This window comes from Neolamprologus multifasciatus, chromosome 3, assembly GCF_963576455.1.
Source record: "Neolamprologus multifasciatus chromosome 3, fNeoMul1.2, whole genome shotgun sequence".
Taxonomy (NCBI): domain Eukaryota; kingdom Metazoa; phylum Chordata; class Actinopteri; order Cichliformes; family Cichlidae; genus Neolamprologus; species Neolamprologus multifasciatus.
This window is the reverse complement of record NC_140441.1, coordinates 6523592-6544588: the sequence shown is the minus strand read 5'-3', so window position 1 is coordinate 6544588 and position 20997 is coordinate 6523592. Positions and strand designations below refer to the sequence as shown.

The following is a 20997-nucleotide window of genomic DNA, read 5'->3' as shown; positions in this document are numbered from 1 at the left end:
AATAATGATTAATATAATAACTATAATATTGGCCATATTATATTTACACTGACTTTAGTCTCATGAACAACATTAGCTAATTGTTATTCACTAGCTAATCTTAAAATGACTGAAGCCCAACAATCATGTTTTACAGTCCTGTGGTCTCAGCCTCAGATACTTATCAATCACACAAAGCTCATTTAGAAACAAACAAACAAATGAACGAAATATGTTTTAATTCATTTCTGTCAAACAAAGCTGTATGACACGTTTCCAGCGGTTGGTATCATGGTTGCTAGGCAACCTGGGCAGCGCGACGGAGGCCAGACCGTCCCATTTCACAAGCCTACAAGCCTCGCACTTCCGGCCTTAGCGGTCTTTGAGTACGCGGCCTAAGGCTGTATCCCAATTCTCAGCACCGCTCCTCTATTTCCCTGAGTCCTTATCAATTCTACTTCCCACGATGACGTTTTCATCGAGGCCAATGAAAAGAGTTTAAGAAAAGGAGATAGGCGCTAACTTTGAAATTACACCCCACGTGGTTACGTTGTGCAGCTGAGTCACGTGACCGCACCGTAACAAGCCAGGAAAAAGGGGCGGAGAAAGTTTGTGTGCAGGAGAGGAGTCGAGCGGAGAGAGCTGCTTTTTCATGAAACGGGAGTAAAGTAGTGAACTTACAGGAACATATACCACTACCAACGTTTGGATCGATGTCTGCGTGGGTCTCTGCTCCCTGATCTGTTTCTTAAGACTTCCAGCTTCATCACGGAGTTGCTCTCGGTTTGTGGGCTCATCTAAAGGTAAGCATCGAGCTAACTTTAATGTGGGTTCAGTTTATGCTGAGTTTAGCTCTGTTGAGAATAATAGATTGCTTGGTATACACTGGAGTTAGACAGACTGTAGAGTTTGTGATTGTTTGCAACATTATAATCTGGCGGTTGCTAGGGGTAAGAACACATAAAGAAAAATAGTCTTGGAATATGAACAAAAGGTGCAGGGAAGGAGAACAGCCAACCCCCACCCCCAGGACATGAAGCCACGGGTACAAGCGTGGGGGAGGGCAATCAGCCTTTAGAATAGGACTTAATAGGACCGTCTGCAGATTCATCTGTATTTTATTTTCTTCCAGCGCAAATAAAGACGTCTGATTCTTCACCTGGAAGTAAAAGTCTCCAAAAGGTCGCTACCATCAAAAATCCGTGAAATCGGCGAAGTGTGTTCACAGTTTATTGTGAACACGTTGAAAGAGTGAGAGACTGTTTGCAGAAAAACACCAACTAATCATTAGCTCAGCATGCTGGGAGAAGCTGAGCGTTTGCTTGCTTGTTCAATTATTTCCATCTTGCTTTGACTGCAGCTGTAACCTGACGTATTCCAGCAAGATATGTAAAAAGAGCTTTGATGAACACAAAGCTGGACAGCTTTTGTTCTGAGTCTAAGAAGCTTAGAAAGAAACGCGATTTCAATATGTCACATATTGACAGTGGCTCACCGATGCCAATGACATAATTACCCAGCTACATTTCCGAAAGAATGCAAAAGCATTGACATAGATTTTTCCTTCCTACGATAGGCCGACGGGCAGGGCAGGGATAGTATTTGGCAGCCCGACTGGAAAAAAGCCCCGGGACGTTGGGCTAGCGATTTTGTGAGCCCTGTATCTGATTGAGGAATCACTCATCTTTGGAAAAGAGTTTATTACAGAGAAATGGCTCTTTCCAAAATAAAAGCTATACTATACGCTTCTTCTGGGGTATACTCTCAGCAGCATATTAAACATATCAGGTCCACATAAGGAGAATCATGTGCTAACGGCTGTCTAAATGACTCGGGTAAAATTTGTAGCATGCGTGCTTGTTGTTTTTGACTGCTTCCACTTGTCTTTGCACGAGGATGATGTCAGAGTAAATCTGCAGTCACATTCGTTGTGTTCCCACTAGTGCTGTCAGCGTTAATCTCGTTGAAATGACGTTAACGCCACAACACGGCAAATCTCCGTTAACGAGCTACCTCGGATCAAACACGTTAATGAGCTAACTGCCTAACACACTAGTTCCCACCTATGTAATTGAGCATTGCTGGCACATCCAACATACTGTTTTACTTTAGTCCATGAGGCGCTTACCTTCAGGGTCATACTTCACATGAAAACCAAAATAGTTCCAAACGCCAGATCTGAATGAGGGTGGGGGAGGTTCAATTTGCTATGTTGCAAGGAGAGCTTAACTTCTGTCTTGCTAGCTTGTGCTGCACTCAGTGAATCTGCGTTCGACTACTCCGCCTAGGCTGCACTGTCAAGCGCAGATCCACTGAGCGCTCAACACAGACAGCATCGTCAGAGGGAAAGTTGATAAAATAAATTAAAAATGTTGTATTGTTGATACATATGCGTACTGAACCGAAAGCACTGTATCGAACGGTTCAATATTGATACGCTATATATATATATAAATATATATATATATATATATATATATATATATACACAAATATATATGTTTTTGTATATTTTTTGTGTGTGTATCCCAGCTGAGTAACAGGAGGAGAAGAGTGGTGGTACAACAGAGGAACAATTTCAGCCATTTGGACTCAGCTCAGCCACTATAGAGGAAAAAATGACGTCAACACAAAAGGTGAGAAAAACATCACAGTTAAACTGTTATTAAAACTGTGTGTGCAGCTCGTTGGTTTTTAAAAACCTGTTAACAGCAGCTTTATCTTTTGCATCCTGGGCTCAACCATATATACAGAATCTACATTCAAAATCAGAAACCACAGAAGTTACAAGAAAATACAAAGATTATATTTTATCAGCACACATCAGAATCAGAATCGTGTTTATTGGCCAAGTATATGTGCAGACACATACAGGGAATTTGGTTCCGGTAGATGGTGGCTCTCAAGCACAGCAATGTAAATCACACACACACACACATACACACATTACACATACATACACATACATACACAAAGCTGTGTAAACCAACTATAAATAACTAATCTAAACTTATATACATAAAATACAGAAATGAAATGAGGTGGAATGAATACTACAGAATGTACATGAGGTGCAGTTGCAGTCTGGCAGTGGGAGCAGTGTGACAGGTCAACTGTTAAGAAGGGAGATGGCGAGGGGAAAGAAACTGTTCCTATGTCGGGTGGTCCTGGTCTGCAGGCTTCTGTACCGTCTGCCAGAGGGCAGCAGATCAAAAAGTCTGTGTCCAGGGTGTGAGGGGTCTGTGATGATTTTCCCTGCCCGTTTCCTGGTTCTTGAGAGGTACAGATCCTGGATGGAGGGCAGGGGGGCGCCGATGATCCTTTCTGCTGCCCGTACAGTCCGCTGCAGTCTGCTCCTGTCCTGTTTAGTAGTGATGTGCGGATCGATCCTGAATTATCGATTCCTCCGATACCAATCATTTATGTTCTAGAATCGATTCTCACATTAAAATATCGATATTTTAGTAATTTAGAGTAAATTTGTAGTTTATCATTAACAGGAACACAGTGGAAATAAACTATAACATTCGGATTGTCTACATTCAAAGGAACTACTTCCTCTTCCGCCTTTCATCATCATCATCATCATCATCAACTTTATTTATAAAGCACTTTAAAACAACCACAGCTGACACAAAGTGCTGTACATTGGAACTGTAAAATAAAATTACATATGATGTAAGTAAAAACCAAATAAAAGAAGAGTGAACTCATTAAATAACTACTTCAATCAAAAGAGAAACTAAGTCTCGCTGAGGTTAAAAGCCAAGGAATAAAAGTGGGTTTTAAGACGTGATTTAAAAGTGGACAGTGAAGGGGCCTCTCTAACGTGCATGGGCAAATGATTCCATAATTTTGGAGCCACAATAGAGAAGGTGTATGCCGTACAGTGCAGCGAGGAATGCCCAGACCTCTACATTGGAGAGACCAAGCAGCCACTTCACAAGCGCATGGCACAACACAGAAGAGCCACCTCCACAGGACAAGATTCAGCTGTCCATCTGCATCTTAAGGATAAAGGACACTCTTTCGAGGATGCCAATGTTCACATTTTGGACAGAGAGGACAGATGGTTTGAAAGAGGAGTGAAAGAAGCCATCTATGTCCACTGTGAGCGACCATCTTTGAACAGAGGCGGTGGTTTACGACACCAACTCTCTGCCATCTATAATCCAGTTTTGAGATCCCTTCCCAGACGCCTTAACGCCCACTGGGCCATCTGACCTCAGGAATTCGCATGATAAGGTGGGGCCAGGTTTTCACAATGAACTCACCCGAAACTCTGGCTGATTGGGACCAACACCCAGTTCCACACCTTGGCTCAGGCGATTAGAGGATCATCAGGGGGTCCTTTTGTCCCTCTGTGGGGGGACACTCCCACCAGGTTTATATCTGGGACTCTCCACCATTTGACCTTAGAACTGAAGAAGCCTCTCGGATGAGAGGTGAAACGTCTTCAAGTAACTTAAAGAAGTCCAGACGCTTTTCTTTGCAAGCTCCTTTGACAATAGAGAAGGCCCTGTCCCCTCTGAGCTTCCTCCTGGATCTCGGTACCTCCAGGAGCAGCAGGTCAGCTGACCTTAGAGACCGACAGGGTGTGTGGGGATGAAGAAGCTCAGAGAGGTAAGGCGGGGCAAGACTGTGGAGGCATTTAAAAACAAACATAAGAAGTTTAAAATGAACTCTAAAAGACACAGGCAGCGAGTTCCTGTTAGGAGTCGTGCAGCCGCATTTTGAACCAGCTGCAGACGTGAAAGCAATGACTGACTGACCCCCACATAAAGTGAGTTACAGTAGTCCAGGCGGGAAGAAATAAAAGCATGGATCACTGTTTCAAGATGCTGCCTCGAAAGAAAAGATTTTACTCTTGCCAGTCGCCTTAAATGATAAAAACTGGACTTCACCACTGCTCTGATTTGGTTGTCCAATTTAAAATCACTGTCCAACTTAAAACCAAGGTCAGTAACAACAGGTTTAAAATAGACTTCCAGGGATCCTAAAACAACAGAGGAGGACTCACAGGGACCACTGGGTCCAAACACCAACACTTCTGTTTTCTTTTCATTAAAATTTAAAAAGTTTAGAGCCAACCAAGCTTTAATTTCATCTAGACATGTCAAGAGAGGTTTTATGGAGATGCCATCCTTGTGTTTTAGTGGCAAATAAATTTGGCAGTCATCGGCATAACAATGAAATGAGATCCCATGCCTTCTAAGGATAGAACCCAGAGGCAATAGATACAGTGAAAAGAGCAGTGGCCCTCAAATTGAGCCCTGTGGGATGCCGCATGACAGAGGAACAGAAGACGATTCGTAACCGAGAAGGCTGACAGAGAAAGTTCTATCTGACAAATAAGACCTAAACCAATTGAGTGCAGTTCCACCAATACCCACTACATCATGTAATCGAGAAATTAGAATATTGTGGTCTACGGTGTCAAGGGCAGCAGTTAGGTCAAGCAAGATAAGAACAACATGGTTACCAGAATCACATGCCAGAAGGATGTCATTAAAAACCCTTAATAATGCAGATTCTGTGCTGTGAAGGGTTTTAAAACCTGATTGAAAAACCTCAACGATGCCATTATCATCTATAAAATCTTTCAGTTGACTAAAAACAATTTTCTCTAAAACCTTGGAGACTAAAGGCAGCACGACTGCTCTCATTAAACCAAGGCTCAGGTTTAGCCTTAGGCTGCCTGGTTTTTAAAGGAGCCACAGAGTCCATGATTTTTTGACAGCAAGAATAAAACCAGGAATTTTAGCTCTTCTGTATCAGAGGAAACAAAGTCAGAAGGGCCGCCGAGCTGATTAAAAGCAGCAGAAAACTGCGCGGCAGTGGCAGGTTAATAACCCGACAGCACAGAGTAGCAGCGCCAGATTTAACTGCGGTATATGTCAAACCAACGTTGAATAACACAGGCATATGATCTGAGAGTGCACAGTCACAAATCTCCAAGTTAGTGACAGGCAGACCATATGACAGAACAAGGTCCAGTGTGTGTCCGTGCTCATGTGTAGGGCCAGGCACGGACTGTACCAGGCTAAAAGAGTCAATAAGGCTTAAAAAGTCCTTTACCAGTGGCTTATCAGGACAACATACGTGTATATTAAAATCTCCAACAATAAGAACACTCTCATAGTTGGGCATAATCCCAGCTAAAAAATCAGAAAAGTCGTTTATGAAGTTCTTATTGTATTTTGGGGGGGTCAATAGATGACAGCGCAGAAAATCGGGTTTGTACGACTCACCTCAAACGAGGTAAGTTCAAAGCTGGAGAACGAAGACTGTAGAAAACACTGCTTACATTTAAAATCCTTTTTGTAAACAGTCACTGTGCCTCCACCTCTGCCTGATGTCCGTGGCGAGTTAAAATAGCAACAATCCGCAGGTAAAAATTCAGATAGAGCACTGGACTCACCAACACTCTGCCACGTCTCAGTCACACACAGAAAATCCAGACCACGGGAACTGAAGAAGTCCCGAAGAATAAAAGTTTTGTTTAAAAGTGATCTGGCGTTCACCAGGCCAATCCTAGCGGGAGCTGGAGTTGGCGCTCGGGGTTCAGGAGGTCCAGAAACCCGCCGCAGCGATCTCAGGTTCCGATAATGTCGACAGCGGAGGTTTAGCCTGGGAGGGCACGGGCAGCGAGTCATGTGCGAAATACGGCTGTATAAATGTCTCGCAGCCCCTTGGCGTGCGCACTCACAACAATAGCTGAGCGTAATTGGAGTCATGTGCAGACGTATTTTACCTCCACAAACAGCTGAGACGTGGTTTGCGATACATGTGGCAGAAAAGTGCTCCAAGAGTGTGGTGTTGTGGCCATACTAGGGAGACATTCAAAAGGGCTGTTGGGGAGGGGATGAATAAATTTTACAAGGTGTATTTATCGGATAAAATACGTTAATTCAGAGGCTGCTTCCACCTGGACCCAGCCTTTGCGGTCTAAAGAAAGCCGGGTAGTACGTCACGAGCTCCCTCGGTGGAGTGAAACTCTGCCGTCTGCTCCTTGCTATCTAAAATATAACCGGGCACTGACGTAAACTCTCGACCGTCTCACACTTCTGTTTAATCAGTTTTCTATTTGACGTTTATTCAGCTGTGTGAAAACCCCGGAGGAACCCTCCCGAGGGCTTAATAAAGTTAAATTTAATTTAATCTAATCTAATAACTTTAATCTCAGCCAAACCAATTTACTCACGAACAAATAAAACACTGAAAAAGCCAAACAATAACATTTTTAAGTTATCAATGTGACTTATATATCATGTTTAACCCGAGAAATGAAAGACCGCAGGGTTTGAAGACGATGTGTCGGCTCAGATATTTGAAGTTTACACAGCTACATTCTCACCTGAAAACATGTTAAAAGTTTTTTTGCGACCCAGAAAGAGAAATAAGACTAATATTAAAACTAAGTAGCTGCCGCCATTGTTGGAAACTGGAATTGGCTGGGCCGCGCTATGAATTCTACAACATGGTTTTTCAATTTTGTTGTCCGGGTGGAAAATCGGGAGAAATTCGGGAGAATGGTGATTTTCGGGAGGGGCACTTTATTCTCCCGGAAAAATCGGGAGTCTTGGCATGTATGGTTGTGGCAACATCACTAACCTTGTCAAACACCTCAGAGTAAATTATATCACAGAATATGACGAGCGAATGTTGAGGCAAACTGAAGAGGAGGAGAGGGACAGGTGCTGCTAGGGCGAGACAGACGTCTCTCACGAGTCCTTTAGTGCAGCAGGTAGGCAAGGTGTTCAAATAGCCACAGCAGTTTTTTTTTATTTCTATATGATGAACTCTGCATTATTAAGTGATAAGAACAAGAAATCTGATGTCCTGTAATCATTATGATGCTATAATTTGAGATACAATAAATAAAATAAGTTTTTGTACAAAGTATCGGTATCGGTATCGGATCAGTATCGTCGATACCACCCTGAATATTACTTGTTATCGGATCGGAAAGAAATTCAGTGGTATCGCACATCACTACTGTTTAGTGGCTGCTCCATACCAGACTGTGATGGAAGAGCACAGGACAGACTCAATGACCGCAGTGTAGAACTGGATCAGCAGCTCCTGTGGAAGACTGTACTTCCCCAGTTGTCTCAGGAAGTACATCCTCTACTGGGTCTTTTTGAGGATTGAGTTGGTGTTGGTCTCCCACTTCAGGTCCTGGGAGATGGTGGTACCCAGGAACTTGAAGGTCTTCACAGTCGACACAGGGCTGTCTGATATGGTGAGGGGGAGCAGAGTTGAGGGATGTCTCCCGAAGTCCGCTGTCATCTCTACAGTTTTAAGAGTGTTCAGCTCCAGATTGTGCTGACTGCACTGGAGTACCAGCCGCTCAACTTCCTGCCGGTATGCAGGAAGCTGGTATGCACATTGAAACAACAATATCATCAGTTGAACTTGCAATTTCTTATGCGTAAAAGATTTTCTCCACTGATCAATATTTCTTCAATAATGCAATTTTCATTACAACTCTTATTGTAGCACATCATTGTTATGTGATACTATCACCAGAAGGTGGTGGTAACACACCTACAATGTGTTTGTTTGTTTTGTTTTTTTTGACATGTTTGATTCCACCAATAGAGGCAGTTTCAGTTTGTTCCACGACTGCATTTCACTCACTGCCTCTGTTTGTATCTCTGTCACTGCAGGACCAACATGGAGCGAGAAGTCAGCGCTCTCAGGAGGCCGACAAACCTCACAGAAGAAAGGGAGAGAAAACCTACAGCTGTGATTTGTGTGGGAAGGTTTTTACCCGGACTGGACACTTAAAAACTCACCAACTCATCCACAGTGGAGTTAAAGCGTACAGCTGTGACTTGTGTGGGAAGTCTTTTACCCAGGCTCAAAGCCTAAAAACACACCAACTCATCCACAGTGGAGTTAAACCTTACAGCTGTGACTTGTGTGGAAAGTATTTTACCCAGTCTGGAAACTTAAAAAATCACCAACTCATCCACAGTGGAGTTAAACCTTACACCTGTGAGTTGTGTGGAAAGTATTTTACCCTGGCTGGAAACTTAAAAAAACACCAACTCATCCACAGTGGAGTTAAACCTTACAGCTGTAAATTGTGTGGAAAGTCTTTTACCGAGGCTGGACACTTAAAAAAACACAAACTCATCCACAGTGGAGTAAAACCTTACAGCTGTAAATTGTGTGGAAAGTCTTTTACCCTTGCTGGAAGCTTAAAAACACACCAACTCATCCACAGTGGAGTTAAACCTTACAGCTGTGACTTGTGTGGAAAGTCTTTTACCGAGACTGGAAACTTAAAAAACCACCAACTCATCCACAGTGGATTTAAACCTTACAGCTGTGACTTGTGTGGAAAGTCTTTTAACCGGGCTGGAAGCTTAAAAAGACACCAACTCATCCACAGTGGAGTTAAACCTTACAGCTGTAAATTGTGTGGAAAGTCTTTTACCGAGGCTGGAGGCTTAAAAAAACACCAACTCATCCACAGTGGAGTTAAACCTTACAGCTGTAAATTGTGTGGAAAGTCTTTTACCGAGGCTGGAGGCTTAAAAAAACACACACTCATCCACAGTGGATTTAAACCTTACAGCTGTAATGAGTGTGGAAAGTCTTTTACCCAGGCTGGAAACTTAAAAACACACCAACTCATCCACAGTAGAGTTAAACCTTACAGCTGTGAAGAGTGTGGAAAGTCTTTTACCGAGGCTGGAAACTTAAAAAAACACCAACTCATCCACAGTGGATTTAAACCTTACAGCTGTGAAGAGTGTGGAAAGTCTTTTACCCAAGCTGGAGTCTTAAAAAGACACCAACTCTTCCACAGTGGATTTAAAGCGTACAACTGTCACTTGTGTGGAAAGTCTTATACCCATCGTACAGGCTTAAAAAAACACCAACTCATCCACAGTGGAGTTAAACCTTACAGCTGTAAATTGTGTGGAAAGTCTTTTACCGAGGCTGGAGGCTTAAAAAAACACACACTCATCCACAGTGAATTTAAACCTTACAGCTGTAATGAGTGTGGAAAGTCTTTTACCCAGGCTGGAAACTTAAAAACACACCAACTCATCCACAGTGGAGTTAAACCTTACAGCTGTGAAGAGTGTGGAAAGTCTTTTACCGAGGCTGGAAACTTAAAAAAACACCAACTCATCCACAGTGGATTTAAACCTTACAGCTGTGAAGAGTGTGGAAAGTCTTTTACCCAAGCTGGAGTCTTAAAAAGACACCAACTCTTCCACAGTGGATTTAAAGCGTACAACTGTCACTTGTGTGGAAAGTCTTTTACCCAGGCTGTATCCTTAAAAACACACCAACTCATCCACAGTGGACTTAAAGCACACAGCTCTGAGTTGTGTGCTAAGACGTTTGCTCAAAATAGCGACTTACAGAAGCATCCAGTTACCCAGTCTGGAATTAAGGCGTACAGCTGCAACTTTTGTGGAAAAAGGTTCAGTGACAAACAGTACCGAAATATTCACCTACGGATTCACACTGCAATTGATGTTTACTGCTGTGATCAGTGTGGGAAACTGTTTACAACAGATGGAAAGTTACAACAACACATGTTTAGCCACACTGAGGAGAGACCTTATCAATGTGACCTGTGTGAGAAGGCTTTTAACGCTCCACATCAGCTGAAAAAACACCAACAGATCCACACCAGAAAGTAACTCTACAAGTGAAGTTACTATGAGGATGTATTTATTTTTATCTTGTAATTTTAACGTGATTGTTTGGAAGAAGTCTGATCAGTAAACTTATGGAGTTATACTGAATGAACTGTTTGGAAAAATGAAGACTCGTTTTCACCCAGTAAGCTGAGTGTTGTAATGTAAACAGTAAAATGTAATTGGACGTTGGCAGAGATGCTTTTTTATTTCAGGCGACATTCAGGATAAAAACATTGAAGGAATTGTTTAGAAGTGGAGCGACGCACATGGATCCATTTCTCAACCCTGTCGTCACTGTGGTGGTGGGAAAGAGTTTCTCTGTGATCTTTGTGGAATAACTTCCAATCATCAACGGGACCTAAAACCACATCAACGTAGACACACTGGAGACAAAATGAACTACTGCAAAGAATGTGGGAGAGGCTTCCACACACCAAGTACATTAAAAATACATGAACTCTTCCACAGTGGGGTGAAAAAGCACATCTGTGACCAGTATGGGTCATCCTTCACCACTGCACGTGAGCTTAAAGAAAAAGCATAAGGGAATCCACACAGGAATGACACCATACAAGTGCAGACACTGTGACAAAAGCTTCTCACAATCAGGTCATCATAACAAACATGAACGTACACAGTGAATAATCCTGAATGTTACATTTAGGAAGCTGCATGTATAGGTCTGTATTTCAAGTTTATGTTTTTTCCTTTGAGGGATTTTAATTCTCTAAAATTTTATCTCTGTTACATTTTATTCTTTGTTTCCTTAGGACACAGTAGTGTTTAGTAGTTGTATTCATTTTATGTGTTACTGTATTACTAAAGTTATAGGAATGTCTTTTTTACCAAACTAATAATGTATCGAAATTGCAGATATGGATATATATTTCAATTTCTTTTATTTGAACTTTCTTAGTGTTTCCAAAATTAACTTCTTTTTTTTAATGTATTCATTTAATGTGTTACCTCAGTTAAATTTCAATTCTTCATTCATATTTAATCTTTTGCTGTTGTAAAATCTTCTCTTGAACCTTTTCTCCCAAAATTGCAAATGATTTCACAGCAGTTTCTCTTAAAACTTCCAAAATTAACTAAATCTGTCCACCAGCTTTGAAAAAACACCTGCTGTGACTTTATGTCCAGAAAAAAAGAAACTCAAGCAAAACTGATTTTGAGCTGTACTTCCATGTAATACCAGTTTGTACCAGAAGATGAAGCAGTAAGTCAGTGTAACCTTTATTCAATTAGGCAAAGAACACAATCTTCTTCACATTGGCAGCAAAGAAATGTTGAAAATTAAAAACAGCAGCACACATCAGAACCATTTTAAAGATCACAGGTGACTACTTTTACTTAATTCAAATTCTGTTAAACCTCTATTTTTGGCTCTTCCTTTCACTTTAGTGTATTTAGTCCTTGAAGTCCACGTGTTGTTCTTTAATGAATTTTGATCCACATGTTTGCAGCTGTTTTCTTGTTGATTTGAAGTTTGTATTATGAAATCCTGATAATGTTAAAGTGTTAGTTATATTTGATGAAGTCTGTGTAGAGTTTATCTTATTAAACAGTTTGGTGTGAAAAATAAAGAAATGGTCTCAGAACAAGTAGAGTGAGCCATGATTTCAGATTCAAAGTAATTTAACTGTTTTCAGTGGTACTTGTGGAGGTTTATCAGAGGAAGAGACTTGGCTGTTCTCCACCCACACTGAACAAGGATCCTGCAGCTCCTTAAAAACTCTAAAATGATCTTCAAGGATTATATGTTTGATTTTTTTTAAAAACATGCTGTTGGCATGAAGTTTTCAGACAGTGTGTTTAAGAGTCATTGTGGTTAACATCTCACACATTTCAATAAAGCAGAAGTTCCTGCATTGCAACAGGGGTTTGCAGTTGCGTTCTCCCCCCTGCTCGTCTACAGAACTCTCATGGAGCACCACTTTGAAACTTTGTAACTCTCTCTCTGCAAAATACAATATATAAAAACCAATGCTGGGCAATTAATTATATAGTTACTTCTTCAAAAAAGTTACTGAGTATTGCAAACAACAAAGATTTTCGCAGCTGATTACCTAAAAATGCTGCTATGGCATTTTTTTAAACAAACATTTCAAACTATTTACAAAACAATCAGGTGTTCTGCATCAAATCTGATGCCACACAAATTATTTGTGCCTCTCCAAAAAATAATTTCTGTCCACTATGAGATAAAGGAGAACATCAAAAGCCCGATACCTGCAGGCCTGACAACAGGAGATGTATCACTCCTGTAACATTTAGCAGTCACGTCATTGTTCTGACACACACAACAAAATTATTGACTACACTACACACTAACTACACAAGATTTGCGTTAAACGTCGCAAATCTCTCACATCTCAAAACACTGCCGTCACTCCTAAAATTTCCTCTTCTTGACAACTTCACATGGGACCCAACCTAACCTTAACAGTATGTAACAGTCACAATGGTGTGGTGTCTCTTTAAGACAACCCAAGTCGAGGGTTAATGTTGTCATCCGTATGCGCCACTGACCCTCTCTGTGATTGTGTGGACATGTGCTTGCACGCTAGTGCATGAGGAGGGACGGATTTTATGTTTTACCTCTCCAGACACCTTTGTTTGCAACGTTATGGGTTGTACGAACACTGCGCGCTATGTTTGTTAAGCTGCAGCCGTTCAACCGGGCTTATATGGTTGATGAAGAGAAGGTATATTAAAGAACACGCTGTGGAATTCCCAATGCCAGTGTGAGTGTGTATTCTTTTGGCTACCCTGCTAAGTGTTTTGCCGCCTCCTCTCAACCACTAAAGGCAACCCGACGTTACAAGTAGCAAACCAAGTCTCCCCTCGCCAGTCACATCAGAAGTAGTTAACCAGCAGCAGGGTGAGGCACTTGCTACGTCTGGTGTTATGGCACCCCACACTAAACGTGGGGCAGTTGCTAAGCTAATCGGTAAGAAAGCTGTCATACATTGCAATTTGAATGGCTTAGCAGTGAAAGCACTACTTGACACATGTGCTTAAGTTTGCATCATTAGTAAACATTTGAAAGACTGATACTTTCCTTACTTATTCATGCGACCTCTGTCTGAAATCATCGAGGAAATTGATGAGTTGAAAGTTTGCGCCGTCAATGGGGAAACCACATCATTTGATGGCTGGGTACAAATCATGATCAATTTACCGGGGGGTGAAGACCACACCCTCTCCATTAGTACTCCAGTCCTCGTCAGTACCTTGCCTATGGACAAACCATTGATCAGTTTCAATGTCTTGGAACAGATCATTGAGGGGCAACAAGAGCAGGTGATACCTACTCTTGTTACCTTGCTGTGTAATGCCATCTGTCTTGATGAGGTGGTCGTAAGCTTAATCCAGACAGTATAGCCAAACATTACACAAGGGTGCTTGAGGACAGTAGAAAGGGATGTGATTATCCCTGCTGAACAGGTCACCTGGTTAAAGTGCCGGGTTTCATCAACCATGATTCCGCTTGATTGTTTAGTGCTGTTTGAGGCTGATGAGGGTAACCAGGCCCTAGAGCAGTTCGATGTCTTGACGGGGTTAGTTGAAATACAGAATCCTAAGCTGTACATCACCATTGCTCTGAGTAATGACACCGAACATGATATCACCTTGACAAAGAAGACGTCCCTGGGCACCTTACAGCCAGTTGAACGTATTGTGGAGGTCAAGGCCTCAAACGAGTGCCCACCTGCAATAACAGTTCGCGAGATAACGGTGGAGTCAGCTGGACCTCTCCCAATGTCGTGGTATCCACCAGTGAATCATGATCATTTGGAGGAGGAACAAAAAGAGATTGTCCAGAGAATGTTGTTTGATGAGTACAGGGTCTTTGCGTGGGATGGGAACGGTATTGGTTGTAATCCTGATCTGAAAATGGTGATAAACCTAAAGGATGACATATCAGTGCAGAGAGCATATACTTCCATACCTAAGCTGCTGCTACGTGAGGTTAAAGAGTACGTGCAAGACCTCCTGATGAAGGGATGAATACCATACCATACCATACCACCTTTATTTATAAAGCACTTTAACATAAAACCAGAGTTTACAAAGTGTTGTACATGCACAAGTAAAGTAAATTAAATTAAAAATAAGATAAAATAAAATAAATAACTAAAATAAATGAAAACATTTTAAAACAAATTGAGTCAAGCCCTTTAATCAGTGCCAAAGGCTTCAGCAAATAAATATGTTTTAAGAAGACTTTTAAACTCAGAAAGAGAAAAGACCTGTCTAATGTGCAAGGGCAGATCATTCCACAACTTTGGAGCAGCTACAGCAAAAGCACGATCACCTTTAAATTTACACTTAGTTTTCGGTACCTTAAGAAGCTGCTGATTGGCGGACCTAAAGGAACGGGCAGGTGTATATGGTGTTAGTAGCTCCGAGAGGTCTCTTATTTGTTTTTAAATCTCTTTAAAACAAATAAGTAGTAGCCTCAGAATCGCCACCAAAAACCATCACCTGTGTTTTCTGCGTATTAAAATGTAAAAAGTTCAAAGCCATCCAGGCCCTTCTTTCATCAAGGCATCTGAGCAGAGGGTCTACTGAGAAGCCATTTATCTTTTTAAGTGGGAAATAAATCTGGGAGTCATCAGCATAACAGTGGAAAGAAATCCCATGATCCCTGAAAATAGACCCAAGGGGTAGGAGATATAGGAAGAAAAGAAGCAGGCCTAAAACTGAACCCTGTGGGACCCCACATTGGAGAGAAGCAGCAGAGGATACAAACTTTCACAGAGTTTCACAGAGAAAGTTCGCTCTGATAGTAAGATCCAAGTCCTCTTATGCTGCTCCCATCAGGTGCATGTGAAAGAAAGACGGTTCACTCCTTTGCATAGACTATAGTCTATTGAACCAGAAAATGGTTCCAGACTGACACCCACTACCCCGGATACATGACCTGCTTGACACTGTAGGGGGATACTCCTGGTTCAGCATCCTTGATCAAGGCATGGCTTATGTTACGAAACAGTTTCACCCCGGTTCTTTTTATTCCTCGGGCATCCAGAGACGGCACCAGACTGAGTACTCATAACACAAAAGAAAACATACAAAACAGAGTTAACAGATTACAAGCACTGAGACCCCCACTCTGCATCCACTAGGCCTGTACAGAATGGTGTACGTCAGTTTAATGCTGGGTGGTGCTGCAATAGTAACTATCCTCGGTCAGAAGGAGAGGCTGACATCCAGGGATTAGATTACCACAGGTGGAGTTTATTGGTGGTCAGATGGATGGTACAGGGAGGTATGGCATACAGTAGGAGGATGTGAAGAGGTGATATGGTGTGGTTTCTATGATTAAGAACGGGGTATACATTACAACATGAATCCAGATTAAAGATTAAGAACACAGAAGAGCGACCTCCACAGGACAAGACTCAGCAGTCCATCTGCATCTTAAGGATAAAGGTCACTCTTTCGAGGATGCCAATGTTCACATTTTGGACAGAGAGGACAGATGGTTTGAAAGAGGAGTGAAAGAAGCCATCTATGTCCACTGTGAGCGACCATCTTTGAACAGAGGCGGTGGTTTACGACACCAACTCTCTGCCATCTATAATCCAGTTTTGAGATCCCTTCCCAGACGCCTTAAGGCCCACTCACACCCTGGGCCATCTGACCTCAGGAATTCGCATGATAAGGTGGGGCCAGGTTTCACAATGAACCCACCCGAAACTCTGGCTGATTGGGACCCACACCCAGTTCCACACCTTGGCTCAGGCGATTAGAGGATCATCAGGGGGTCCTTTTGTCCCTCTGTGGGGGGGACACTCCCACTAGGGTTATATCTGGGACTCTCCACCATTTGACCTTAGAACTGAAGAAGCCTCTCGGATGAGAGGTGAAACGTCTTCAAGTAACTTAAAGAAGTCCAGACGCTTTTCTTTGCAAGCTCCTTTGACTACGATGACCTGGATGACTGAGAACCTTCACAGACGATTTGGGAGACAGACACTATCTCTACTTTTAAGATTAGGCTTCAAACTTCCCTTTTTGCTAAAGCATATAGTTAGGGCTGGACCAGGTGACCCTGAATCCTCCCTTAGTTATGCTTCAATAGACGCAGGCTGCCGGGGGATTCCCATGATGCACTGAGTTTTTCTTTTCTAGTCACCTTTCTCACTCACTATGTGTTAATAGACCTCTCTGCATTGAGTCATACCTGTTATTAACCTCTGTCTCTCTTCCACAGCATGTCTTTATCCTGTCTTCCTTCTCTCACCCCAACCGGTCGCAGCAGATGGCCGCCACTCCCTGAGCCTGGTTCTGCCGGAGGTTTCTTCCTGTTAAAAGGGAGTTTTTCCTTCCCATATGATTGTTGGGTTTTTTCTGTATCTATGAAGCGCCTTGAGGCGACTTTTGTTGTGATTTGGCGCTATATAAATAAAATTGAATTGAATTGAATTGAATTGCCGAGCGGCAGTGTTGGAGTGTGAACCTGTGATCGTGTGTGTGGATGATCTGAAGTACGCATGCTTTCCCCCTGGACTTCCCTGGAGACCCCTTTCCCTCACTCAGCTGTATATAGCACTCCCCCGCACCTTCTTGTATATACTAGAGATGGACCGATCCGATATTACGTATCGGTATCGGTCCGATACTGACCCAAATTCCTGGATCGGATATCGGCGAGAAATAAAAAATGTAATCCGATCCATTAAATATCAAAAAAGCACCTCACAAAACTTGCTACAAGGCCTAACCCGGCTCATAACCGTAGCACTTGCAGCAGTGTGCATCACGTGATAGAGCGGCTGTGCGCTACCAAACCAGCATTTCATCTCCAAGGAAGTTTTCCCAGAGAGAAGTAAAGCAAGTGTGTAAGTTCATCTCTGAATGTTTGTAAAGCATTCCAGCGTTAAGATTAACAACAAATATATAGAGCGACTGCCTCTCTCTCTCTCTCTCCTGCTCCTACTTCAAACGTGAAACTGATCAATGATCAGCTGATCGGCTTTTCTGTCGCGAGTCAGTCTCTCTTGTTTGTTTTTGGCCCACTTTGCACCAGAAAGAGGAAACCAGCGGCTAAACAACAGCAGCACGTTTAAGCTTCATAATCTGCTGTTAGAATTTATTTAATATTACTTTCTAGACCAGGATCGTTTCTACGCAGCTGATGGCTGGTAACTGTGCAGGGGCGGATCTAGCAAAGTTTAGCCAGGGGGGCCGATAGGGCATGAACAGGGAAAAGGGGGCACAAAGACATACTTTTCTTTCTTATTCTCATTTAAAATGTCGAGCTTTTAATAAATAATTATCTGATTCTTGCACCCAAAGTTTTAATCTGATGTAAAAAATATATATAAGTCCATTACTGTATATAGTAACTGTTAATTCTTATATACCCTAGTAAGCTATAGTACTTTTTCCTTTGGGAAGGTACCATCTGTGCAGTCTGCAATTTTGTTGAAGAAAGATGTTGAATCTATTTAATTATTCTTGAAAAATAATTTATTTCTGTGCATTTTCCTCCCTGCATCAAATTAAATTTAATTACATCGATTAAGCATCATGAGGTGGGAGGTGTGGGTGGTTCCCTATTTTTTTTTGCTGGGAGTTTGCAACCCTATTAGTTAGGTTGCTTAATATTTCTGCTAAGTACTCTTTAAAATACCAGAATAGGAAAGATGGAGTAGGTTTAAGTTTATTAGATTGATCAGTGTTGCTGAACTATGAAATATTTTGGGCGCAGTGTATTTTTTTACATACAGGTATAACAGAATAGCTTTAGTGTTGTTATTTATTTAAACTTGAGTATAAACTTATACAAAATTCAGCAAGATATTAAAAAAACAGTTTTATTGATTAAAAAACACACTGTATCGGATTCATATCGGTATCGGCAGATATCCAAATTTATGATATCGGTATCGGTATCGGACATAAAAAAGTGGTATCGTGCCATCTCTAGTATATACACCTGGTGAATTGTAAATAAATCTTTCTTTTGAGTCCTGCACTTGAGTCCTCCTCTAAACTGTAACACCTGGAGGTTTTACCTCCACAAACCTTGGTCTCCCCACAGTCATCTTTGACTTAGAAGTTTCACGATGAGCAACTAGGTAACGTTCAGCCAGATCTGCAGCTTCCTCTCCTGTCTTTAGGTTGTTCTCCTTCACCCATGTGCGGACGTCTGGCTGCAGCACGCGAAGAAACTGTTCCAAAATAATGGTTTTGCCAATCTCTTCTTTGCTCCGACTGTCAGGACGCATCCATCGCTTATAGAGTCCCTTTATCCAATTGTAGGTTTAACGCACACTCTCTCCCACTGGTACACTGGTTCTCCGGAACCGGTATCTGTAGGTCTCCTCTGTTACATTAAACTTGGATAACACTGCAGCTTTAATGGCATCATAAGAGTCAGACTGTTCTTCATCCATGCCAGCATAAGCTTCAAGGGCTTTTCCAGTCAATAACGTGACCACTCTAGCTGCCCATTAAATGTGTGGACATCCCCACGTTTTAGCTATGCGTTCAAATCATACAAAGAAACTTTCAGGATCCTCACCTTCCCTGAAGTCAGGTATTCTTGGCTCACTCCAACGGTGTATTTCTGCTCTCTGCACTGGAGCAGGTTGAACAACATGCATTTGAGGCTGTGCATGCAGTGGTTGAGATGGAGGAGGCAGCTCAGCTTGGTGCTCAGTGGCTACGTGAGGTGGCTGCACACCTGATAGTGGAGGCAGTTGCCCAGCCTCTTGCTTTGGGAGCTGCTGTAAAAATGTCACTCTGGGCAGAAAGCTGAAGTTCAGAATGTACATCATGTTGCAGCCTTGGTATATTGTCAACTGCAGTCTGCTTAGGTCGTACTACTGGTTCTAAATGGTAAATGGCTTGTATTTGTATAGCGCTTTACTAGTCCCTAAGGAACCCAAAGCGCTTTACACATCCAGTCATCCACCCATTCCCACACACATTCACACACTGGTGATGGCAAGCTACGTTATAGCCACAGCCACCCTGGGGCGCACTGACAGAGGCGAGGCTGCCAGACACTGGCGCCACCGGGCCCTCTGACCACCACCAGTAGGCAATGGGTGAAGTGTCTTGCCAAAGGACACATCGACCGAAACTGTCCAAGCCGGGGCTCGAACCGGCAACCTTCCAATTACAGGGCGAGCTCCAAACTCTTGAGCCACGATCGCACCATCATCCTCATCAGCCATTGTTCCTTCAGGTAGTGGACCTGGCTCAATTGTATGTCCACCTTCTCTTTCTTCCATGTCAGCAAGAGGGCTTTTCCTTGTCCCACGGTTTCTTCCACGTCCTACACCCCTCATTAAGCGTGGTCTCTCCCTCATTCACAGATCCCACTCCTGACATCACTGTTACGCAGAGAGACGCGGTGAATAGTGATGTGACGTTCTGTATCGAGGCTTCAAAGCTTGTATTGAGTAATGGAGGGGGCGTTTCGGCGATGCGCGTAACGAGGCTTGCGTCATTTATGGGAGGAGCTGAAAATGATGACGTCCAAAGCCTCGCTGCCCAGCTGTACCAGTTGACTGGTTCAGGAAGTGGTTCGAACTTTGCCGCGAGCTATGACAGCGATAAAAACCCCTCAGACTTCATTCAAAATGTGGGTGTTTGATGGGTTGCGGTTAGTGAGAGTTTGGAGACAGTTTGGAGGTTTAGGAGAGTGAGGAGAGAAATTCAGGAGAGAATGGAGCCAGCTAAGAAGAGGAGGATGTCCTCCCCTGTGTGGGAACATTTTGATTTTATTCCTCCCAACAAGGTGTGTAAATTTCTACAGAAGATGTATTTTCATAATACTGATGGTGCAATACAATTTATGTTAAGCGGCTTTACTTTTCTACAAGGTGAAGTGTTTGCTATGTACCAGGGAGCTGTGTTAATATAACAACATCACCTCATCCATGCTTAGGCACTACAGAGCTTTGCATTAGAATAAGGGGAACACCGATTGTGGAGCAAGACCAGGTGAGCCATCAAATGCCATGATGATATAGCATGCAGTAATGTTATTAAATAATATAACAATATTATACAACTGCAATAAGTTACGTGTGTGATATTTATATTTGTGCTTTGTCTTTATTGTCTTTCCTCAGTAGAACAATCTCAAATACATGAAGACCATGTTTTACATTCTTGTGTTCTCAGCCTCAGATACTTATTAAATCACACAAAGCTCATGTAGAAACAAACAAACGAACCATATATGTTCTCCTTCATTTCTGTCAAACAAAGCTGTATGAAACGTTTCCAGCGGTTAGTATCATAGTTGCTAGGCAACCTGGGCAGCGTGACGGAGGCTAGACCATCCCATTTCACAAGCCTCGCACTCACGGCC

At 42.4% G+C, this 20997-nt stretch overlaps 1 protein-coding gene and 1 pseudogene across 2 annotated transcripts in view; both read left to right on the top strand.

Annotated features, from left to right (window-relative positions):
• The window catches only part of LOC146521294 (uncharacterized), a 139935-nt gene that overhangs the window by 73201 nt on the left and 45737 nt on the right, over nucleotides 1-20997 (top strand). The gene's annotated exons all lie outside the window — the stretch shown is intronic.
• Nucleotides 228-13621, top strand: LOC146521298 (uncharacterized; annotated as a pseudogene). Its single transcript, XR_014873311.1, has 3 exons — nucleotides 228-782; nucleotides 2512-2615; nucleotides 8652-13621. The product of XR_014873311.1 is annotated as an uncharacterized LOC146521298 (transcript).